Source organism: Camellia sinensis, chromosome 8 (genome assembly GCF_055761805.1).
Source record: "Camellia sinensis isolate YWXY chromosome 8, ASM5576180v1, whole genome shotgun sequence".
In the NCBI taxonomy this organism is placed as follows: Eukaryota; Viridiplantae; Streptophyta; class Magnoliopsida; order Ericales; family Theaceae; genus Camellia; species Camellia sinensis.
In genome coordinates, this window is record NC_138968.1 from 4,293,161 (window position 1) to 4,320,978 (window position 27,818).

Genomic DNA, 27,818 nt, shown 5'->3' on the forward strand with positions numbered 1-27,818 from the left:
TCGAACACCTATACGGATTCTCCTGCAAAGTGGCAGATATGTAAATACGGCGTTTACTTACAATTTCTCGCGCGTTACGGTTCGAACACTAGAACACCTATACGGATTCTCCTGCACAGTGGCAGATATGTAAATACAGCGTTTACTTACAATTTCTCGCGCGTTACGTTTCGAACACTCGAACACCTATACGGATTCTCTTGCACAGTGGCAGATATGTAAATACGGCGTTTACTTACAATTTCTCGCGCGTTACATTTCGAACACTCGAACACCTAAACGGATTCTCCTGCATAGTGGCAGATATGTAAATACGGCGTTTACTTACAATTTCTCGTGCGTTACGGCTTGAACACTCGAACACCTATACGGATTCTCCTGCACAGTGGCAGATATGTAAATACGGCGTTTAATTACAATTTCTCACGCGTTACGTTTCGAACACTCGAACACCTATACGGATTCTCCTGCACAGTGGCAGATATGTAAATACGACGTTTACTTACCATTTCTCCCGCGTTACGGTTCGAACATTCAACACCCATACGGATTCTCCTGCACAGTGGCAGACATGTAAATACGGCGTTTTCTTAAAATTTCTCGCGCGTTACGTTCCGAACACTCGAACACCTATACGGATTCTCCTGCCCAGTGGCAGATATGTAAATACGGCGTTTACTTACAATTTCTCCCGCGTTACGGGTCGAACACTCGAACACGTATACGGATTCTCCTGCCCAGTGGCAGATATGTAAATACGGCGTTTACTTACAATTTCTCGCGCGTTATGTTTCGAACACTCGAACACCTATACGGATTGTCCTGCACAGTGGCAGATATGTAAATACGGCGTTTACTTACAATTTCTCGCGCGTTACGGTTCGAACACTCGAACACCTATACGGATTCTCCTGCACAGTGGCAGATATGTAAATACGGCGTTTACTTACAATTTCTCGCGCGTTACGTTTCGAACACTCGAACACCTATACGGATTCTCTTGCACAGTGGCAGATATGTAAATACGGCGTTTACTTACAATTTCTCGCGCGTTACATTTCGAACACTCGAACACCTAAACGGATTCTCCTGCATAGTGGCAGATATGTAAATACGGCGTTTACTTACAATTTCTCGTGCGTTACGGCTTGAACACTCGAACACCTATACGGATTCTCCTGCACAGTGGCAGATATGTAAATACGGCGTTTAATTACAATTTCTCACGCGTTACGTTTCGAACACTCGAACACCTATACGGATTCTCCTGCACAGTGGCAGATATGTAAATACGGCGTTTACTTACAATTTCTCGCGCGTTACGGTTCGAACACTCGAACACCTATACGGATTCTCCTGCACAGTGGCAGATATGTAAATACGGCGTTTACTTATAATTTCTCCCGCGTTACGGTTCGAACATTCGAACACCCATACGCATTCTCCTGCACAGTGGCAGATATGTAAATACGGCGTTTACTAAAAAATTTTCGCGCGTTACGTTTCGAACACTCGAACACCTATAAGGATTCTCCTGCTCAGTGGCAGATATGTAAATACGGCGTTTACTTACAATTTCTCACGCGTTATGTGTCGCACACTCGAACACCTATACGGATTCTCCTGCATAGTGGCAGATATGTAAATACGGCGTTTACTTACAATTTCTCACGCGTTACGTTTCGAACACTCGAACACCTATACGGATTCTCCTGCACAGTGGCAGATATGTAAATACGGCGTTTACTTACAATTTCTCGCGCGTTACGGTTCGAACACTCGAACACCTATACGGATTCTCCTGCACAGTGGCAGATATGTAAATACGGCGTTTACTTATAATTTCTCCTGCGTTACGGTTCGAACATTCGAACACCCATACGCATTCTCCTGCACAGTGGCAGATATGTAAATACGGCGTTTACTTAAAATTTCTCGCGCGTTATGTTTCGAACACTCGAACACCTATAAGGATTCTCCTGCTCAGTGGCAGATATGTAAATACGGCGTTTACTTACAATTTCTCGCGCGTTATGTTTCGCACACTCGAACACCTATACGGATTCTCCTGCACAGTGGCAGATACGTAAATACAGTGTTTACTTACAATTTCTCGCGCGTTACGTTTCGAACACTCGAACACCTATACGGATTCTCCTGCACAGTGGCAGATATGTAAATACGGCGTTTACTTACAATTTCTCGCGCGTTACATTTCGAACACTCGAAGACCTATACGGATTCTCCTACATAGTGGCAGATATGTAAATACGGCGTTTACTTACAATTTCTCGCTCGTTATGTTTCGAACACTCGAACACCTATACGGATTCTCCTGCACAGTGGCAGATACGTAAATACGGTGTTTACTAACAATTTCTCGCGCGTTACGTTTCGAACACTCGAACACCTATACGGATTTTCCTGCACAGTGGCAGATATGTAAATACGGCGTTTACTTACAATTTCTCGCGCGTTACATTTCGAACACTCGAACACCTATACGGATTCTCCTGCATAGTGGCAGATATGTAAATACGGCGTTTACTTACAATTTCTCGCGCGTTATGTTTCGAACACTCGAACACCTATACGGATTCTCCTGCACAGTGGCAGATATGTAAATACGGCGTTTAATTACAATTTCTCACGCGTTACGTTTCGAACACTCGAACACCTATACGGATTCTCCTGCACAGTGGCAGATATGTAAATACGGCGTTTACTTACAATTTCTCGCGCGTTACAGTTCGAACACTCGAACACCTATACGGATTCTCCTGCACAGTGGCAGATATGTAAATACGGCGTTTACTTATAATTTCTCCCGCGTTACGGTTCGAACATTCGAACACCCATACGCATTCTCCTGCACAGTGGCAGATATGTAAATACGGCGTTTACTTAAAATTTCTCGCGCGTTATGTTTCGAACACTCGAACACCTATAAGGATTCTCCTGCTCAGTGGCAGATATGTAAATACGGCGTTTACTTACAATTTCTCCCGCGTTATGTTTCGCACACTCGAACACCTATACGGATTCTCCTGCACAGTGGCAGATACGCAAATACGGTGTTTACTTACAATTTCTCGCGCGTTACGTTTCGAACACTCGAACACCTATACGGATTCTCCTGCACAGTGCCAGATATGTAAATACGGCGTTTACTTACAATTTCTCGCGCGTTACATTTCGAACACTCGAAGACCTATACGGATTCTCCTGCATAGTGGCAGATATGTAAATACGGCGTTTACTTACAATTTCTCGCTCGTTATGTTTCGAACACTCGAACACCTATACGGATTCTACTGCACAGTGGCAGATACGTAAATACGGTGTTTACTAACAATTTCTCGCGCGTTACGTTTCGAACACTCGAACACCTATACGGATTTTCCTGCACAGTGGCAGATATGTAAATACGGCGTTTACTTACAATTTCTCGCGCGTTACATTTCGAACACTCGAACACCTATACGGATTCTCCTGCATAGTGGCAGATATGTAAATACGGCGTTTACTTACAATTTCTCGCGCGTTAAGTTTCGCACACTCGAACACCTATATGGATTCTCCTGCACAGTGGCAGATATGTAAATACGGCGTTTACTTACAATTTCTCGCGCGTTACATTTCGAACACTCGAAGACCTATACGGATTCTCTTGCACAGTGGCAGATATGTAAATACGGCGTTTACTTACAATTTCTCGTGCGTTACGGCTTGAACACTCGAACAACTATACGGATTCTCCTGCACAGTGGCAGATATGTAAATACGGCGTTTAATTACAATTTCTCACGCGTTACGTTTCGAACACTCGAACACCTATACGGATTCTCCTGCACAGTGGCAGATATGTAAATACGGCGTTTACTTACAATTTCTCACGCGTTACGTTTCGAACACTCGAACACCTATACGGATTCTCCTGCACAGTGGCAAAAATGTAAATACGGCGTTTACTTACAATTTCTCGCGCGTTACGTTCCGAACACTCGAACACCTATAAGGATTCTCCTGCTCAGTGGCAGATATGTAAATACGGCGTTTACTTACAATTTCTCGCGCGTTATGTTTCGCACACTCGAACACCTATACGGATTCTCCTGCACAGTGGCAGATATGTAAATACGGCGTTTACTTACAATTTCTCGCGCGTTACATTTCGAACACTCGATCACCTATACGGATTCTCCTGCATAGTGGCAGATATGTAAATACGGCGTTTACTTACAATTTCTCGCGCGTTATGTTTCGAACACTCGAACACCTATACGGATTCTCCTGCACAGTGGCAGATATGTAAATACGGCGTTTACTTACAATTTCTCGCGCGTTACGGTTCGAACACTAGAACACCTATACGGATTCTCCTGCACAGTGGCAGATATGTAAATACGGCGTTTACTTACAATTTCTCGCGCGTTACGTTTCGAACACTCGAACACCTATACGGATTCTCTTGCACAGTGGCAGATATGTAAATACGGCGTTCACTTACAATTTCTCGCGCGTTACACTTCGAACACTCGAACACCTAAACGGATTCTCCTACATAGTGGCAGATATGTAAATACGGCGTTTACTTACAATTTCTCGTGCGTTACGGCTTGTACACTCGAACACCTATACGGATTCTCCTGCACAGTGGCAGATATGTAAATACGGCGTTTAATTACAATTTCTCACGCGTTACGTTTCAAACAGTCGAACACCTATACGGATTCTCCTGCACAGTGGCAGATATGTAAATACGGCGTTTACTTACCATTTCTCCCGCGTTACGGTTCGAACATTCAACACCCATACGGATTCTCCTGCACAGTGGCAGACATGTAAATACGGCGTTTACTTAAAATTTCTCGCGCGTTACGTTCCGAACACTCGAACACCTATACGGATTCTCCAGCACAGTGGCAGATATGTAAATACGGCGTTTAATTACAATTTCTCGCGCCTTACGGTTCGAACACTCGAACACCTATACGGATTCTCCTGCACAGTGGCAGATATGTAAATACGGCGTTTACTTACAATTTCTCCCGCGTTACGGGTCGAACACTCGAACACGTATACGGATTCTCCTGCCCAGTGGCAGATATGTAAATACGGCGTTTACTTACAATTTCTCGCGCGTTATGTTTCGAACACTCGAACACCTATACGGATTGTCCTGCACAGTGGCAGATATGTAAATACGGCGTTTACTTACAATTTCTCGCGCGTTATGTTTCGAACACTCGAACACCTATACGGATTCTCCTGCACAGTGGCAGATATGTAAAGACGGCGTTTACTTACAATTTCTCGCGCGTTACGGTTCGAACACTCGAACACCTATACGGATTCTCCTGCACAGTGGCAGATATGTAAATACGGCGTTTACTTACAATTTCTCGCGCGTTACGTTTCGAACACTCGAACACCTATACGGATTCTCCTGCACAGTGGCAGATATGTAAATACGGCGTTTACTTACCATTTCTCCCGCGTTACGGTTTGAACATTCAACACCCATACGAATTCTCCTGCACAGTGGCAGACATGTAAATACGGCGTTTACTTAAAATTTCTCGCGCGTTACGTTCCGAACACTCGAACACCTATACGGATTCTCCTGCACAGTGGCAGATATGTAAATACGGCGTTTAATTACAATTTCTCGCGCCTTACGGTTCGAACACTCGAACACCTATACGGATTCTCCTGCACAGTGGCAGATATGTAAATACGGCGTTTACTTACAATTTCTCCCGCGTTACGGGTCGAACACTCGAACACGTATACGGATTCTCCTGCCCAGTGGCAGATATGTAAATACGGCGTTTACTTACAATTTCTCGCGCGTTATGTTTCGAACACTCGAACACCTATACGGATTCTCCTGCACAGTGGCAGATATGTAAATACGGCGTTTACTTACAATTTCTCGCGCGTTATGTTTCGAACACTCGAACACCTATACGGATTCTCCTGCACAGTGGCAGATATGTAAAGACGGCGTTTACTTACAATTTCTCGCGCGTTACGGTTCGAACACTCGAACACCTATACGGATTCTCCTGCACAGTGGCAGATATGTAAATACGGCGTTTACTTACAATTTCTCGCGCGTTACGTTTCGAACACTCGAACACCTATACGGATTCTCCTGCACAGTGGCAGATATGTAAATACGGCGTTTACTTACCATTTCTCCCGCGTTACGGTTTGAACATTCAACACCCATACGGATTCTCCTGCACAGTGGCAGACATGTAAATACGGCGTTTACTTAAAATTTCTCGCGCGTTACGTTCCGAACACTCGAACACCTATACGGATTCTCCTGCACAGTGGTAGATATGTAAATACGGCGTTTAATTACAATTTCTCGCGCCTTACGGTTCGAACACTCGAACACCTATACGGATTCTCCTGCACAGTGGCAGATATGTAAATACGGCGTTTACTTACAATTTCTCCCGCGTTACGGGTCGAACACTCGAACACGTATACGGATTCTCCTGCCCAGTGGCAGATATGTAAATACGGCGTTTACTTACAATTTCTCGCGCGTTATGTTTCGAACACTCGAACACCTATACGGATTCTCCTGCACAGTGGCAGATATGTAAATACGGCGTTTACTTACAATTTCTCGCGCGTTACGGTTCGAACACTAGAACACCTATACGGATTCTCCTGCACAGTGGCAGATATGTAAATACTGCGTTTCCTTACAATTTCTCGCGCGTTACGTTTCGAACACTCGAACACCTATACGGATTCTCTTGCACAGTGGCAGATATGTAAATACGGCGTTCACTTACAATTTCTCGCGCGTTACACTTCGAACACTCGAACACCTAAACGGATTCTCCTACATAGTGGCAGATATGTAAATACGACGTTTACTTACAATTTCTCGTGCGTTACGGCTTGTACACTCGAACACCTATACGGATTCTCCTGCACAGTGGCAGATATGTAAATACGGCGTTTAATTACAATTTCTCACGCGTTACGTTTCAAACACTCGAACACCTATACGGATTCTCCTGCACAGTGGCAGATATGTAAATACGGCGTTTACTTACCATTTCTCCCGCGTTACGGTTCGAACATTCAACACCCATACGGATTCTCCTGCACAGTGGCAGACATGTAAATACGGCGTTTACTTAAAATTTCTCGCGCGTTACGTTCCGAACACTCGAACACCTATACGGATTCTCCTGCACAGTGGCAGATATGTAAATACGGCGTTTACTTAAAATTTCTCGCGCGTTACGTTCCAAACACTCGAACACCTATAGGGATTCTCCTGCACAGTGGCAGATATGTAAATACGGCGTTTAATTACAATTTCTCGCGCCTTACGGTTCGAACACTCGAACACCTATACGGATTCTCCTGCACAGTGGCAGATATGTAAATACGGCGTTTACTTACAATTTCTCCCGCGTTACGGGTCGAACACTCGAACACGTATACGGATTCTCCTGCCCAGTGGCAGATATGTAAATACGGCGTTTACTTACAATTTCTCGCGCGTTATGTTTCGAACACTCGAACACCTATACGGATTCTCCTGCACAGTGGCAGATATGTAAATACGGCGTTTAATTACAATTTCTCGCGCGTTACGTTTCGAACACTCGAACACCTATACGGATTCTCCTGCACAGTGGCAGATATGTAAATACGGCGTTTAATTACAATTTCTCACATGTTACGTTTCGAACACTCGAACACCTATACGGATTCTCCTGCACAGTGGCAAAAATGTAAATACGGCGTTTACTTACAATTTCTCGCGCGTTACGTTCCGAACACTCGAACACCTATAAGGATTCTCCTGCTCAGTGGCAGATATGTAAATACGGCGTTTACTTATAATTTCTCGCGCGTTATGTTTCGCACACTCGAACACCTATACGGATTCTCCTGCACAGTGGCAGATATGTAAATACGGCGTTTACTTACAATTTCTCGCGCGTTACATTTCGAACACTCGAACACCAATACGGATTCTCCTGCATAGTGGCAGATATGTAAATACGGCGTTTACTTACAATTTCTCGCGCGTTATGTTTCGAACACTCGAACACCTATACGGATTCTCCTGCAAAGTGGCAGATATGTAAATACGGCGTTTACTTACAATTTCTCGCGCGTTACGGTTCGAACACTAGAACACCTATACGGATTCTCCTGCACAGTGGCAGATATGTAAATACAGCGTTTACTTACAATTTCTCGCGCGTTACGTTTCGAACACTCGAACACCTATACGGATTCTCTTGCACAGTGGCAGATATGTAAATACGGCGTTTACTTACAATTTCTCGCGCGTTACATTTCGAACACTCGAATACCTAAACGGATTCTCCTGCATAGTGGCAGATATGTAAATACGGCGTTTACTTACAATTTCTCGTGCGTTACGGCTTGAACACTCGAACACCTATACGGATTCTCCTGCACAGTGGCAGATATGTAAATACGGCGTTTAATTACAATTTCTCACGCGTTACGTTTCGAACACTCGAACACCTATACGGATTCTCCTGCACAGTGGCAGATATGTAAATACGGCGTTTACTTACCATTTCTCCCGCGTTACGGTTCGAACATTCAACACCCATACGGATTCTCCTGCACAGTGGCAGACATGTAAATACGGCGTTTTCTTAAAATTTCTCGCGCGTTACGTTCCGAACACTCGAACACCTATACGGATTCTCCTGCCCAGTGGCAGATATGTAAATACGGCGTTTACTTACAATTTCTCCCGCGTTACGGGTCGAACACTCGAACACGTATACGGATTCTCCTGCCCAGTGGCAGATATGTAAATACGGCGTTTACTTACAATTTCTCGCGCGTTATGTTTCGAACACTCGAACACCTATACGGATTGTCCTGCACAGTGGCAGATATGTAAATACGGCGTTTACTTACAATTTCTCGCGCGTTACGGTTCGAACACTCGAACACCTATACGGATTCTCCTGCACAGTGGCAGATATGTAAATACGGCGTTTACTTACAATTTCTCGCGCGTTACGTTTCGAACACTCGAACACCTATACGGATTCTCTTGCACAGTGGCAGATATGTAAATACGGCGTTTACTTACAATTTCTCGCGCGTTACATTTCGAACACTCGAACACCTAAACGGATTCTCCTGCATAGTGGCAGATATGTAAATACGGCGTTTACTTACAATTTCTCGTGCGTTACGGCTTGAACACTCGAACACCTATACGGATTCTCCTGCACAGTGGCAGATATGTAAATACGGCGTTTAATTACAATTTCTCACGCGTTACGTTTCGAACACTCGAACACCTATACGGATTCTCCTGCACAGTGGCAGATATGTAAATACGGCGTTTACTTACAATTTCTCGCGCGTTACGGTTCGAACACTCGAACACCTATACGGATTCTCCTGCACAGTGGCAGATATGTAAATACGGCGTTTACTTATAATTTCTCCCGCGTTACGGTTCGAACATTCGAACACCCATACGCATTCTCCTGCACAGTGGCAGATATGTAAATACGGCGTTTACTAAAAAATTTTCGCGCGTTACGTTTCGAACACTCGAACACCTATAAGGATTCTCCTGCTCAGTGGCAGATATGTAAATACGGCGTTTACTTACAATTTCTCACGCGTTATGTGTCGCACACTCGAACACCTATACGGATTCTCCTGCATAGTGGCAGATATGTAAATACGGCGTTTACTTACAATTTCTCACGCGTTACGTTTCGAACACTCGAACACCTATACGGATTCTCCTGCACAGTGGCAGATATGTAAATACGGCGTTTACTTACAATTTCTCGCGCGTTACGGTTCGAACACTCGAACACCTATACGGATTCTCCTGCACAGTGGCAGATATGTAAATACGGCGTTTACTTATAATTTCTCCTGCGTTACGGTTCGAACATTCGAACACCCATACGCATTCTCCTGCACAGTGGCAGATATGTAAATACGGCGTTTACTTAAAATTTCTCGCGCGTTATGTTTCGAACACTCGAACACCTATAAGGATTCTCCTGCTCAGTGGCAGATATGTAAATACGGCGTTTACTTACAATTTCTCGCGCGTTATGTTTCGCACACTCGAACACCTATACGGATTCTCCTGCACAGTGGCAGATACGTAAATACAGTGTTTACTTACAATTTCTCGCGCGTTACGTTTCGAACACTCGAACACATATACGGATTCTCCTGCACAGTGGCAGATATGTAAATACGGCGTTTACTTACAATTTCTCGCGCGTTACATTTCGAACACTCGAAGACCTATACGGATTCTCCTACATAGTGGCAGATATGTAAATACGGCGTTTACTTACAATTTCTCGCTCGTTATGTTTCGAACACTCGAACACCTATACGGATTCTCCTGCACAGTGGCAGATACGTAAATACGGTGTTTACTAACAATTTCTCGCGCGTTACGTTTCGAACACTCGAACACCTATACGGATTTTCCTGCACAGTGGCAGATATGTAAATACGGCGTTTACTTACAATTTCTCGCGCGTTACATTTCGAACACTCGAACACCTATACGGATTCTCCTGCATAGTGGCAGATATGTAAATACGGCGTTTAATTACAATTTCTCGCGCGTTACGTTTCGAACACTCGAACACCTATACGGATTCTCCTGCACAGTGGCAGATATGTAAATACGGCGTTTACTTACAATTTCTCGCGCGTTACAGTTCGAACACTCGAACACCTATACGGATTCTCCTGCACAGTGGCAGATATGTAAATACGGCGTTTACTTATAATTTCTCCCGCGTTACGGTTCGAACATTCGAACACCCATACGCATTCTCCTGCACAGTGGCAGATATGTAAATACGGCGTTTACTTAAAATTTCTCGCGCGTTATGTTTCGAACACTCGAACACCTATAAGGATTCTCCTGCTCAGTGGCAGATATGTAAATACGGCGTTTACTTACAATTTCTCCCGCGTTATGTTTCGCACACTCGAACACCTATACGGATTCTCCTGCACAGTGGCAGATACGCAAATACGGTGTTTACTTACAATTTCTCGCGCGTTACGTTTCGAACACTCGAACACCTATACGGATTCTCCTGCACAGTGCCAGATATGTAAATACGGCGTTTACTTACAATTTCTCGCGCGTTACATTTCGAACACTCGAAGACCTATACGGATTCTCCTGCATAGTGGCAGATATGTAAATACGGCGTTTACTTACAATTTCTCGCTCGTTATGTTTCGAACACTCGAACACCTATACGGATTCTACTGCACAGTGGCAGATACGTAAATACGGTGTTTACTAACAATTTCTCGCGCGTTACGTTTCGAACACTCGAACACCTATACGGATTTTCCTGCACAGTGGCAGATATGTAAATACGGCGTTTACTTACAATTTCTCGCGCGTTACATTTCGAACACTCGAACACCTATACGGATTCTCCTGCATAGTGGCAGATATGTAAATACGGCGTTTACTTACAATTTCTCGCGCGTTATGTTTCGCACACTCGAACACCTATACGGATTCTCCTGCACAGTGGCAGATATGTAAATACGGCGTTTACTTACAATTTCTCGCGCGTTACATTTCGAACACTCGAAGACCTATACGGATTCTTCTGCATAGTGGCAGATATGTAAATACGGCGTTTACTTACAATTTCTCGCTCGTTATGTTTCGAACACTCGAACACCTATATGGATTCTCCTGCACAGTGGCAGATATGTAAATACGGCGTTTACTTACAATTTCTCGCGCGTTACGGTTCGAACCCTCGAACACCTATACGGATTCTCCGGCACAGTGGAAGATATGTAAATACGGCGTTTACTTACAATTTCTCGCGCGTTATGTTTCGAAAACTCGAACACCTATACGGATTCTCCTGCACAGTGGCAGATATGTAAATACGGCGTTTACTTACAATTTCTCGCGCGTTACGGTTCGAACACTAGAACACCTATACGGATTCTCCTGCACAGTGGCAGATATGTAAATACGGCGTTTACTTACAATTTCTTGCGCGTTACGTTTCGAACACTCGAACACCTATACGGATTCTCTTGCACAGTGGCAGATATGTAAATACGGCGTTTACTTACAATTTCTCGCGCGTTACATTTCGAACACTCGAAGACCTATACGGATTCTTCTGCATAGTGGCAGATATGTAAATACGGCGTTTACTTACAATTTCTCGCTCGTTATGTTTCGAACACTCGAACACCTATACGGATTCTCCTGCACAGTGGCAGATATGTAAATACGGCGTTTACTTACAATTTCTCGCGCGTTACGGTTCGAACGCTCGAACACCTATACGGATTCTCCTGCACAGTGGAAGATATGTAAATACGGCGTTTACTTACAATTTCTCGCGCGTTATGTTTCGAAAACTCGAACACCTATACGGATTCTCCTGCACAGTGGCAGATATGTAAATACGGCGTTTACTTACAATTTCTCGCGCGTTACGGTTCGAACACTAGAACACCTATACGGATTCTCCTGCACAGTGGCAGATATGTAAATACGGCGTTTACTTACAATTTCTCGCGCGTTACGTTTCGAACACTCGAACACCTATACGGATTCTCTTGCACAGTGGCAGATATGTAAATACGGCGTTTACTTACAATTTCTCGCGCGTTACATTTCGAACTCTCGAACACCTAAACGGATTCTCCTGCATAGTGGCAGATATGTAAATACGGCGTTTACTTACAATTTCTCGTGCGTTACGGCTTGAACACTCGAACACCTATACGGATTCTCCTGCACAGTGGCAGATATGTAAATACGGCGTTTAATTACAATTTCTCACGCGTTACGTTTCGAACACTCGAACACCTATACGGATTCTCCTGCACAGTGGCAGATATGTAAATACGGCGTTTACTTACCATTTCTCCCGCGTTTCGGTTCGAACATTCAACACCCATACGGATTCTCCTGCACAGTGGCAGACATGTAAATACGGCGTTTACTTAAAATTTCTCGCGCGTTACGTTCCGAACACTCGAACACCTATACGGATTCTCCTGCACAGTGGCAGATATGTAAATACGGCGTTTAATTACAATTTCTCGCGCCTTACGGTTCGAACACTCGAACACCTATACGGATTCTCCTGCACCGTGGCAGATATGTAAATACGGCGTTTACTTACAATTTCTCCCGCGTTACGGGTCGAACACTCGAACACGTATACGGATTCTCCTGCCCAGTGGCAGATATGTAAATACGGCGTTTACTTACAATTTCTCGTGCGTTATGTTTCGAACACTCGAACACCTATACGGATTGTCCTGCACAGTGGCAGATATGTAAATACGGCGTTTACTTACAATTTCTCGCGCGTTACGGTTCGAACACTCGAACACCTATACGGATTCTCCTGCACAGTGGAAGATATGTAAATACGGCGTTTACTTACAATTTCTCGCGCGTTATGTTTCGAAAACTCGAACACCTATACGGATTCTCCTGCACAGTGGCAGATATGTAAATACGGCGTTTACTTACAATTTCTCGCGCGTTACGGTTCGAACACTAGAACACCTATACGGATTCTCCTGCACAGTGGCAGATATGTAAATACGGCGTTTACTTACAATTTCTCGCGCGTTACGTTTCGAACACTCGAACACCTATACGGATTCTCTTGCACAGTGGCAGATATGTAAATACGGCGTTTACTTACAATTTCTCGCGCGTTACATTTCGAACACTCGAAGACCTATACGGATTCTTCTGCATAGTGGCAGATATGTAAATACGGTGTTTACTTACAATTTCTGGCTCGTTATGTTTCGAACACTCGAACACCTATACGGATTCTCCTGCACAGTGGCAGATATGTAAATACGGCGTTTACTTACAATTTCTCGCGCGTTACGGTTCGAACACTCGAACACCTATACGGATTCTCCTGCACAGTGGAAGATATGTAAATACGGCGTTTACTTACAATTTCTCGCGCGTTATGTTTCGAAAACTCGAACACCTATACGGATTCTCCTGCACAGTGGCAGATATGTAAATACGGCGTTTACTTACAATTTCTCGCGCGTTACGGTTCGAACACTAGAACACCTATACGGATTCTCCTGCACAGTGGCAGATATGTAAATACGGCGTTTACTTACAATTTCTCGCGCGTTACGTTTCGAACACTCGAACACCTATACGGATTCTCTTGCACAGTGGCAGATATGTAAATACGGCGTTTACTTACAATTTCTCGCGCGTTACATTTCGAACACTCGAACACCTAAACGGATTCTCCTGCATAGTGGCAGATATGTAAATACGGCGTTTACTTACAATTTCTCGTGCGTTACGGCTTGAACACTCGAACACCTATACGGATTCTCCTGCACAGTGGCAGATATGTAAATACGGCGTTTAATTACAATTTCTCACGCGTTACGTTTCGAACACTCGAACACCTATACGGATTCTCCTGCACAGTGGCAGATATGTAAATACGGCGTTTACTTACCATTTCTCCCGCGTTTCGGTTCGAACATTCAACACCCATACGGATTCTCCTGCACAGTGGCAGACATGTAAATACGGCGTTTACTTAAAATTTCTCGCGCGTTACGTTCCGAACACTCGAACACCTATACGGATTCTCCTGCACAGTGGCAGATATGTAAATACGGCGTTTAATTACAATTTCTCGCGCCTTACGGTTCGAACAGTCGAACACCTATACGGATTCTCCTGCACCGTGGCAGATATGTAAATACGGCGTTTACTTACAATTTCTCCCGCGTTACGGGTCGAACACTCGAACACGTATACGGATTCTCCTGCCCAGTGGCAGATATGTAAATACGGCGTTTACTTACAATTTCTCGTGCGTTATGTTTCGAACACTCGAACACCTATACGGATTGTCCTGCACAGTGGCAGATATGTAAAAACGGCGTTTACTTACAATTTCTCGCGCGTTACGGTTCGAACACTCGAACACCTATACGGATTCTCCTGCACAGTGGCAGATATGTAAATACGGCGTTTACTTACAATTTCTCGCGCGTTACGTTTCGAACACTCGAACACCTATACGGATTCTCTTGCACAGTGGCAGATATGTAAATACGGCGTTTACTTACAATTTCTCGCGCGTTACATTTCGAACACTCGAACACCTAAACGGATTCTCCTGCATAGTGGCAGATATGTAAATACGGCGTTTACTTACAATTTCTCGTGCGTTACGGCTTGAAAACTCGAACACCTATACGGATTCTCCTGCACAGTGGCAGATATGTAAATACGGCGTTTAATTACAATTTCTCATGCGTTACGTTTCGAACACTCAAACACCTATACGGATTCTCCTGCACAGTGGCAGATATGTAAATACGGCGTTTACTTACAATTTCTCGCGCGTTACGGTTCGAACACTCGAACACCTATACGGATTCTCCTGCACAGTGGCAGATATGTAAATACGGCGTTTACTTATAATTTCTCCCGCGTTACGGTTCGAACATTCGAACACCCATACGCATTCTCCTGCACAGTGGCAGATATGTAAATACGGCGTTTACTAAAAATTTTTCGCGGGTTACGTTTCGAACACTCGAACACCTATAAGGATTCTCCTGCTCAGTGGCAGATATGTAAATACGGCGTTTACTTACAATTTCTCGCGCGTTATGTTTCGCACACTCGAACACCTATACGGATTCTCCTGCATAGTGGCAGATATGTAAATACGGCGTTTACTTACAATTTCTCGTGCGTTACGGCTTGAACACTCGAACACCTATACGGATTCTCCTGCACAGTGGCAGATATGTAAATACGGCGTTTAATTACAATTTCTCACGCGTTACGTTTCGAACACTCGAACACCTATACGGATTCTCCTGCACAGTGGCAGATATGTAAATACGGCGTTTACTTACCATTTCTCCCGCGTTTCGGTTCGAACATTCAACACCCATACGGATTCTCCTGCACAGTGGCAGACATGTAAATACGGCGTTTACTTAAAATTTCTCGCGCGTTACGTTCCGAACACTCGAACACCTATACGGATTCTCCTGCACAGTGGCAGATATGTAAATACGGCGTTTAATTACAATTTCTCGCGCCTTACGGTTCGAACAGTCGAACACCTATACGGATTCTCCTGCACCGTGGCAGATATGTAAATACGGCGTTTACTTACAATTTCTCCCGCGTTACGGGTCGAACACTCGAACACGTATACGGATTCTCCTGCCCAGTGGCAGATATGTAAATACGGCGTTTACTTACAATTTCTCGTGCGTTATGTTTCGAACACTCGAACACCTATACGGATTGTCCTGCACAGTGGCAGATATGTAAATACGGCGTTTACTTACAATTTCTCGCGCGTTACGGTTCGAACACTCGAACACCTATACGGATTCTCCTGCACAGTGGCAGATATGTAAATACGGCGTTTACTTACAATTTCTCGCGCGTTACGTTTCGAACACTCGAACACCTATACGGATTCTCTTGCACAGTGGCAGATATGTAAATACGGCGTTTACTTACAATTTCTCGCGCGTTACATTTCGAACACTCGAACACCTAAACGGATTCTCCTGCATAGTGGCAGATATGTAAATACGGCGTTTACTTACAATTTCTCGTGCGTTACGGCTTGAAAACTCGAACACCTATACGGATTCTCCTGCACAGTGGCAGATATGTAAATACGGCGTTTAATTACAATTTCTCATGCGTTACGTTTCGAACACTCAAACACCTATACGGATTCGCCTGCACAGTGGCAGATATGTAAATACGGCGTTTACTTACAATTTCTCGCGCGTTACGGTTCGAACACTCGAACACCTATACGGATTCTCCTGCACAGTGGCAGATATGTAAATACGGCGTTTACTTATAATTTCTCCCGCGTTACGGTTCGAACATTCGAACACCCATACGCATTCTCCTGCACAGTGGCAGATATGTAAATACGGCGTTTACTAAAAATTTTTCGCGGGTTACGTTTCGAACACTCGAACACCTATAAGGATTCTCCTGCTCAGTGGCAGATATGTAAATACGGCGTTTACTTACAATTTCTCGTGCGTTACGGCTTGAACACTCGAACACCTATACGGATTCTCCTGCACAGTGGCAGATATGTAAATACGGCGTTTAATTACAATTTCTCACGCGTTACGTTTCGAACACTCGAACACCTATACGGATTCTCCTGCACAGTGGCAGATATGTAAATACGGTGTTTACTTACAATTTCTCGCGCGTTACGGTTCGAACACTCGAACACCTATACGGATTCTCCTGCACAGTGGCAGATATGTAAATACAGCGTTTACTTATAATTTCTCCCGCGTTACGGTTCGAACATTCGAACACCCATACGCATTCTCCTGCACAGTGGCAGATATGTAACTACGGCGTTTACTTAAAATTTCTCGCGCGTTACGTTTCGAACACTCGAACACCTATAAGGATTCTCCTGCTCAGTGGCAGATATGTAAATACGGCGTTTACTTACAATTTCTCGCGCGTTATGTTTCGCACACTCGAACACCTATACGGATTCTCCTGCACAGTGGCAGATACGTAAATACGGTGTTTACATACAATTTCTCGCGCGTTACGTTTCGAACACTCGAACACCTATACGGATTCTCCTGCACAGTGGCAGATATGTAAATACGGCGTTTACTTACAATTTCTCGCGCGTTACATTTCGAACACTCGAAGACCTATACGGATTCTTCTGCATAGTGGCAGATATGTAAATACGGCGTTTACTTACAATTTCTCGCTCGTTATGTTTCGAACACTCGAACACCTATACGGATTCTCCTGCACAGTGGCAGATACGTAAATACGGCGTTTACTTACAATTTCTCGCGCGTTACGGTTCGAACACTCGAACACCTATACGGATTCTCCTGCACAGTGGAAGATATGTAAATACGGCGTTTACTTACAATTTCTCGCGCGTTATGTTTCGAAAACTCGAACACCTATACGGATTCTCCTGCACAGTGGCAGATATGTAAATACGGCGTTTACTTACAATTTCTCGCGCGTTACGGTTCGAACACTAGAACACCTATACGGATTCTCCTGCACAGTGGCAGATATGTAAATATGGCGTTTACTTACAATTTCTCGCGCGTTACGTTTCGAACACTCGAACACCTATACGGATTCTCTTGCATAGTGGCAGATATGTAAATACGGCGTTTACTTACAATTTCTCGCGCGTTACATTTCGAACACTCGAACACCTAAACGGATTCTCCTGCATAGTGGCAGATATGTAAATACGGCGTTTACTTACAATTTCTCGTGCGTTACGGCTTGAACACTCGAACACCTATACGGATTCTCCTGCACAGTGGCAGATATGTAAATACGGCGTTTAATTACAATTTCTCACGCGTTACGTTTCGAACACTCGAACACCTATACGGATTCTCCTGCACAGTGGCAGATATGTAAATACGGCGTTTACTTACCATTTCTCCCGCGTTACGGTTCGAACATTCAACACCCATACGGATTCTCCTGCACAGTGGCAGACATGTAAATACGGCGTTTACTTAAAATTTCTCGCGCGTTACGTTCCGAACACTCGAACACCTATACGGATTCTCCTGCACAGTGGCAGATATGTAAATACGGCGTTTAATTACAATTTCTCGCGCCTTACGGTTCGAACACTCGAACACCTATACGGATTCTCCTGCACCGTGGCAGATATGTAAATACGGCGTTTACTTACAATTTCTCCCGCGTTACGGGTCGAACACTCGAACACGTATACGGATTCTCCTGCCCAGTGGCAGATATGTAAATACGGCGTTTACTTACAATTTCTCGTGCGTTATGTTTCGAACACTCGAACACCTATACGGATTGTCCTGCACAGTGGCAGATATGTAAATACGGCGTTTACTTACAATTTCTCGCGCGTTACGGTTCGAACACTCGAACACCTATACGGATTCTCTTGCACAGTGGCAGATATGTAAATACGGCGTTTACTTACAATTTCTCGCGTGTTACATTTCGAACACTCGAACACCTAAACGGATTCTCCTGCATAGTGGCAGTTATGTAAATACGGCGTTTACTTACAATTTCTCGTGCGTTACGGCTTGAACACTCGAACACCTATACGGATTCTCCTGCACAGTGGCAGATATGTAAATACGGCGTTTACTTACAATTTCTCGCGCGTTACGTTTCGAACACTCGAACACCTATACGGATTCTCTTGCACAGTGGCAGATATGTAAATACGGCGTTTACTTACAATTTCTCGCGTGTTACATTTCGAACACTCGAACACCTAAACGGATTCTCCTGCATAGTGGCAGTTATGTAAATACGGCGTTTACTTACAATTTCTCGTGCGTTACGGCTTGAACACTCGAACACCTATACGGATTCTCCTGCACAGTGGCAGATATGTAAATACGGCGTTTACTTACAATTTCTCGCGCGTTACGTTTCGAACACTCGAACACCTATACGGATTCTCTTGCACAGTGGCAGATATGTAAATACGGCGTTTACTTACAATTTCTCGCGTGTTACATTTCGAACACTCGAACACCTAAACGGATTCTCCTGCATAGTGGCAGTTATGTAAATACGGCGTTTACTTACAATTTCTCGTGCGTTACGGCTTGAACACTCGAACACCTATACGGATTCTCCTGCATAGTGGCAGATATGTAAATACGGCGTTTAATTACAATTTCTCACGCGTTACGTTTCGAACACTCGAACACCTATACGGATTCTCCTGCACATTGGCAGATATGTAAATACGGCGTTTACTTACAATTTCTCGCGCGTTACGGTTCGAACACTCGAACACCTATACGGATTCTCCTGCACAGTGGCAGATATGTAAATACGGCGTTTACTTATAATTTCTCCCGCGTTACGGTTCGAACATTCGAACACCCATACGCATTCTCCTGCACAGTGGCAGATATGTAAATACGGCGTTTACTAAAAATTTTTCGCGCGTTACGTTTCGAACACTCGAACACCTATAAGGATTCTCCTGCTCAGTGGCAGATATGTAAATACGGCGTTTACTTACAATTTCTCGCGCGTTATGTTTCGCACACTCGAACACCTATACGGATTCTCCGGCATAGTGGCAGATATGTAAATACGGCGTTTACTTACAATTTCTCGTGCGTTACGGCTTGAACACTCGAACACCTATACGGATTCTCCTGCACAGTGGCAGATATGTAAATACGGCGTTTAATTACAATTTCTCACGCGTTACGTTTCGAACACTCGAACACCTATACGGATTCTCCTGCACAGTGGCAGATATGTAAATACGGCGTTTACTTACAATTTCTCGCGCGTTACGGTTCGAACACTCGAACACCTATACGGATTCTGCTGCACAGTGGCAGATTTGTAAATACGGCGTTTACTTATAATTTCTCCCGCGTTACGGTTCGAACATTCGAACACCCATACGCATTCTCCTGCACAGTGGCAGATATGTAAATACGGCGTTTACTTAAAATTTCTCGCGCGTTATGTTTCGAACACTCGAACACCTATAAGGATTCTCCTGCTCAGTGGCAGATATTTAAATACGGCGTTTACTTACAATTTCTCGCGCGTTATGTTTCGCACACTCGAACACCTATACGGATTCTCCTGCACAGTGGCAGATACGTAAATACGGTGTTTACTTACAATTTCTCGCGCGTTACGTTTCGAACACTCGAACACCTATACGGATTCTCCTGCACAGTGGCAGATATGTAAATACGGCGTTTACTTACAATTTCTCGCGCGTTACATTTCGAACACTCGAAGACCTATACGGATTCTCCTGCATAGTGGCAGATATGTAAATACGGCGTTTACTTACAATTTCTCGCTCGTTATGTTTCGAACACTCGAACACCTATACGGATTCTCCTGCACAGTGGCAGATATGTAAATACGGCGTTTACTTACAATTTCTCGCGCGTTACGGTTCGAACACTCGAACACCTATACGGATTCTCCTGCACAGTGGCAGATATGTAAATACGGCGTTTACTTATAATTTCCCCCGCGTTACGGTTCGAACATTCGAACACCCATACGCATTCTCCTGGACAGTGGCAGATACGTAAATACGGTGTTTACTTACAATTTCTCGCGCGTTACGTTTCGAACACTCGAACACCTATACGGATTCTCCTGCACAGTGGCAGAAATGTAAATACGGCATTTACTTACAATTTCTCGCGCGTTACATTTCGAACACTCGAACACCTATACGGATTCTCCTGCATAGTGGCAGATATGTAAATACGGCGTTTACTTACAATTTCTCGTGCGTTACGGCTTGAACACTCGAACACCTACACGGATTCTCCTGCACAGTGGCAGATATGTAAATACGGCGTTTAATTACAATTTCTCACGCGTTACGTTTCGAACACTGGAACACCTATATGGATTCTCCTGCACAGTGGCAGATATGTAAATACGGCGTTTACTTACAATTTCTCGAGCGTTACGGTTCGAACACTCGAACACCTATACGGATTCTCCTGCACAGTGGCAGATATGTAAATACGGCGTTTACTTATAATTTCTCCCGCGTTACGGTTCGAACATTCGAACACCCATACGCATTCTCCTGCACAGTGGCAAATATGTAAATACGGCGTTTACTTAAAATTTCTCGCGCGTTACGTTTCGAACACTCGAACACCTATAAGGATTCTCCTGCTCAGTGGCAGATATGTAAATACGGCGTTTACTTACAATTTCTCGCGCGTTATGTTTCGCACACTCGAACACCTATACGGATTCTCCTGCACAGTGGCAGATACGTAAATAAGGTGTTTACTTACAATTTCTCGCGCGTTACGTTTCGAACACTCGAACACCTATACGGATTCTCCTGCGTAGTGGCAGATATGTAAATACGGCGTTTACTTACAATTTCTCGCGCGTTACATTTCGAACACTCGAACACCTATACGGATTCTCCTACATAGTGGCAGATATGTAAATACGGCGTTTACTTACAATTTCTCGCGCGTTACGGCTTGAACACTCGAACACCAATACGGATTCTCCTGCACAGTGGCAGATATGTAAATACGGCGTTTACTTACAATTTCTCACGCGTTACGTTTCGAACACTCGAACACCTATACGGATTCTCCTGCACAGTGACAGATATGTAATTACGGCGTTTACTTACAATTTCTCACGCGTTACGGTTCGAACACTCGAACACCTATACGGATTCTCCTGCACAGTGGCAGATATGTAAATACGGCGTTTACTTACAATTTCTCGCGCGTTACGTTTCGAACACTCGAACACCTATACGGATTCTCTTGCACAGTGGCAGATATGTAAATACAGCGTTTACTTACAATTTCTCGCGCGTTACATTTCGAACACTCGAACACCTAAACGGATTCTCCTGCATAGTGGCAGATATGTAAATACGGCGTTTACTTACAATTTCTCGTGCGTTACGGCTTGAACACTCGAACACCTATACGGATTCTCCTGCACAGTGGCAGATATGTAAATACGGCGTTTAATTACAATTTCTCACGCGTTACGTTTCGAACACTCGAACACCTATACGGATTCTCCTGCACAGTGGCAGATATGTAAATACGGCGTTTACTTACAATTTCTCGCGCGTTACGGTTCGAACACTCGAACACCTATACGGATTCTCCTGCACAGTGGCAGATATGTAAATACGGCGTTTACTTATAATTTCTCCCGCGTTACGGTTCGAACATTCGAACACCCATACGCATTCTCCTGCACAGTGGCAGATATGTAAATACGGCGTTTACTAAAAATTTTTCGCGCGTTACGTTTCGAACACTCGAACACCTATAAGGATTCTCCTGCTCAGTGGCAGATATGTAAATACGGCGTTTACTTACAATTTCTCGCGCGTTATGTTTCGCACACTCGAACACCTATACGGATTCTCCGGCATAGTGGCAGATATGTAAATACGGCGTTTACTTACAATTTCTCGTGCGTTACGGCTTGAACACTCGAACACCTATACGGATTCTCCTGCACAGTGGCAGATATGTAAATACGGCGTTTAATTACAATTTCTCACGCGTTACGTTTTGAACACTCGAACACCTATACGGATTCTCCTGCACAGTGGCAGATATGTAAATACGGCGTTTACTTACAATTTCTCGCGCGTTACGGTTCGAACACTCGAACACCTATACGGATTCTCCTGCACAGTGGCAGATATGTAAATACGGCGTTTACTTATAATTTCTCCCCCGTTACGGTTCGAACATTCGAACACCCATACGCATTCTCCTGCACAGTGGCAGATATGTAAATACGGCGTTTACTTAAAATTTCTCGCGCGTTACGTTTCGAACACTCGAACACCTATAAGGATTCTCCTGCTCAGTGGCAGATATGTAAATACGGCGTTTACTTACAATTTCTCGCGCGTTACTGTTCGAACACTCGAACACCTATACGGATTCTCCTGCACAGTGGCAGATATGTAAATACGGTGTTTACTTACAATTTCTCGCGCGTTACGTTTCGAACACTCGAACACCTATACGGATTCTCCTGCATAGTGGCAGATATGTAAATACGGCGTTTACTTACAATTTCTCGCGCGTTACGGTTCGAACACTAGAACACCTATACGGATTCTCCTGCACAGTGGCAGATATGTAAATACGGCGTTTACTTACAATTTCTCGCGCGTTACGTTTCGAACACTCGAACACCTATACGGATTCTCTTGCACAGTGGCAGATATGTAAATACGGCGTTTACTTACAATTTCTCGCGCGTTACATTTCGAACACTCGAACACCTAAACGGATTCTCCTACATAGTGGCAGATATGTAAATACGGCGTTTACTTACAATTTCTCGTGCTTTACGGCTTGAACACTCGAACACCTATACGGATTCTCCTGCACAGTGGCAGATATGTAAATACGGCGTTTAATTACAATTTCTCACGCGTTACGTTTCGAACACTCGAACACCTATACGGATTCTCCTGCACAGTGGCAGATATGTAAATACGGCGTTTACTTACCATTTCTCCCGCGTTTCGGTTCGAACATTCAACACCCATACGGATTCTCCTGCACAGTGGCAGACATGTAAATACGGCGTTTACTTAAAATTTCTCGCGCGTTACGTTCCGAACACTCGAACACCTATACGGATTCTCCTGCACAGTGGCAGATATGTAAATACGGCGTTTAATTACAATTTCTCGCGCCTTACGGTTCGAACACTCGAACACCTATACGGATTCTCCTGCACCGTGGCAGATATGTAAATACGGCGTTTACTTACAATTTCTCCCGCGTTACGGGTCGAACACTCGAACACGTATACGGATTCTCCTGCCCAGTGGCAGATATGTAAATACGGCGTTTACTTACAATTTCTCGTGCGTTATGTTTCGAACACTCGAACACCTATACGGATTGTCCTGCACAGTGGCAGATATGTAAATACGGCGTTTACTTACAATTTCTCGCGCGTTACGGTTCGAACACTCGAACACCTATACGGATTCTCCTGCACAGTGGAAGATATGTAAATACGGCGTTTACTTACAATTTCTCGCGCGTTATGTTTCGAAAACTCGAACACCTATACGGATTCTCCTGCACAGTGGCAGATATGTAAATACGGCGTTTACTTACAATTTCTCGCGCGTTACGGTTCGAACACTAGAACACCTATACGGATTCTCCTGCACAGTGGCAGATATGTAAATACGGCGTTTACTTACAATTTCTCGCGCGTTACGTTTCGAACACTCGAACACCTATACGGATTCTCTTGCACAGTGGCAGATATGTAAATACGGCGTTTACTTACAATTTCTCGCGCGTTACATTTCGAACACTCGAAGACCTATACGGATTCTTCTGCATAGTGGCAGATATGTAAATACGGCGTTTACTTACAATTTCTGGCTCGTTATGTTTCGAACACTCGAACACCTATACGGATTCTCCTGCACAGTGGCAGATATGTAAATACGGCGTTTACTTACAATTTCTCGCGCGTTACGGTTCGAACACTCGAACACCTATACGGATTCTCCTGCACAGTGGAAGATATGTAAATACGGCGTTTACTTACAATTTCTCGCGCGTTATGTTTCGAAAACTCGAACACCTATACGGATTCTCCTGCACAGTGGCAGATATGTAAATACGGCGTTTACTTACAATTTCTCGCGCGTTACGGTTCGAACACTAGAACACCTATACGGATTCTCCTGCACAGTGGCAGATATGTAAATACGGCGTTTACTTACAATTTCTCGCGCGTTACGTTTCGAACACTCGAACACCTATACGGATTCTCTTGCACAGTGGCAGATATGTAAATACGGCGTTTACTTACAATTTCTCGCGCGTTACATTTCGAACACTCGAACACCTAAACGGATTCTCCTGCATAGTGGCAGATATGTAAATACGGCGTTTACTTACAATTTCTCGTGCGTTACGGCTTGAACACTCGAACACCTATACGGATTCTCCTGCACAGTGGCAGATATGTAAATACGGCGTTTAATTACAATTTCTCACGCGTTACGTTTCGAACACTCGAACACCTATACGGATTCTCCTGCACAGTGGCAGATATGTAAATACGGCGTTTACTTACCATTTCTCCCGCGTTTCGGTTCGAACATTCAACACCCATACGGATTCTCCTGCACAGTGGCAGACATGTAAATACGGCGTTTACTTAAAATTTCTCGCGCGTTACGTTCCGAACACTCGAACACCTATACGGATTCTCCTGCACAGTGGCAGATATGTAAATACGGCGTTTAATTACAATTTCTCGCGCCTTACGGTTCGAACACTCGAACACCTATACGGATTCTCCTGCACCGTGGCAGATATGTAAATACGGCGTTTACTTACAATTTCTCCCGCGTTACGGGTCGAACACTCGAACACGTATACGGATTCTCCTGCCCAGTGGCAGATATGTAAATACGGCGTTTACTTACAATTTCTCGTGCGTTATGTTTCGAACACTCGAACACCTATACGGATTGTCCTGCACAGTGGCAGATATGTAAATACGGCGTTTACTTACAATTTCTCGCGCGTTACGGTTCGAACACTCGAACACCTATACGGATTCTCCTGCACAGTGGCAGATATGTAAATACGGCGTTTACTTACAATTTCTCGCGCGTTACGTTTCGAACACTCGAACACCTATACGGATTCTCTTGCACAGTGGCAGATATGTAAATACGGCGTTTACTTACAATTTCTCGCGCGTTACATTTCGAACACTCGAACACCTAAACGGATTCTCCTGCATAGTGGCAGATATGTAAATACGGCGTTTACTTACAATTTCTCGTGCGTTACGGCTTGAAAACTCGAACACCTATACGGATTCTCCTGCACAGTGGCAGATATGTAAATACGGCGTTTAATTACAATTTCTCATGCGTTACGTTTCGAACACTCAAACACCTATACGGATTCTCCTGCACAGTGGCAGATATGTAAATACGGCGTTTACTTACAATTTCTCGCGCGTTACGGTTCGAACACTCGAACACCTATACGGATTCTCCTGCACAGTGGCAGATATGTAAATACGGCGTTTACTTATAATTTCTCCCGCGTTACGGTTCGAACATTCGAACACCCATACGCATTCTCCTGCACAGTGGCAGATATGTAAATACGGCGTTTACTAAAAATTTTTCGCGCGTTACGTTTCGAACACTCGAACACCTATAAGGATTCTCCTGCTCAGTGGCAGATATGTAAATACGGCGTTTACTTACAATTTCTCGCGCGTTATGTTTCGCACACTCGAACACCTATACGGATTCTCCTGCATAGTGGCAGATATGTAAATACGGCGTTTACTTACAATTTCTCGTGCGTTACGTTTCGAACACTCGAACACCTATACGGATTCTCCTGCACAGTGGCAGATATGTAAATACGGTGTTTACTTACAATTTCTCGCGCGTTACGGTTCGAACACTCGAACACCTATACGGATTCTCCTGCACAGTGGCAGATATGTAAATACGGCGTTTACTTATAATTTCTCCCGCGTTACGGTTTGAACATTCGAACACCCATACGCATTCTCCTGCACAGTGGCAGATATGTAACTACGGCGTTTACTTAAAATTTCTCGCGCGTTACGTTTCGAACACTCGAACACCTATAAGGATTCTCCTGCTCAGTGGCAGATATGTAAATACGGCGTTTACTTACAATTTCTCGCGCGTTATGTTTCGCACACTCGAACACCTATACGGATTCTCCTGCACAGTGGCAGATACGTAAATACGGTGTTTACATACAATTTCTCGCGCGTTACGTTTCGAACACTCGAACACCTATACGGATTCTCCTGCACAGTGGCAGATATGTAAATACGGCGTTTACTTACAATTTCTCGCGCGTTACATTTCGAACACTCGAAGACCTATACGGATTCTTCTGCATAGTGGCAGATATGTAAATACGGCGTTTACTTACAATTTCTCGCTCGTTATGTTTCGAACACTCGAACACCTATACGGATTCTCCTGCACAGTGGCAGATACGTAAATACGGCGTTTACTTACAATTTCTCGCGCGTTACGGTTCGAACACTCGAACACCTATACGGATTCTCCTGCACAGTGGAAGATATGTAAATACGGCGTTTACTTACA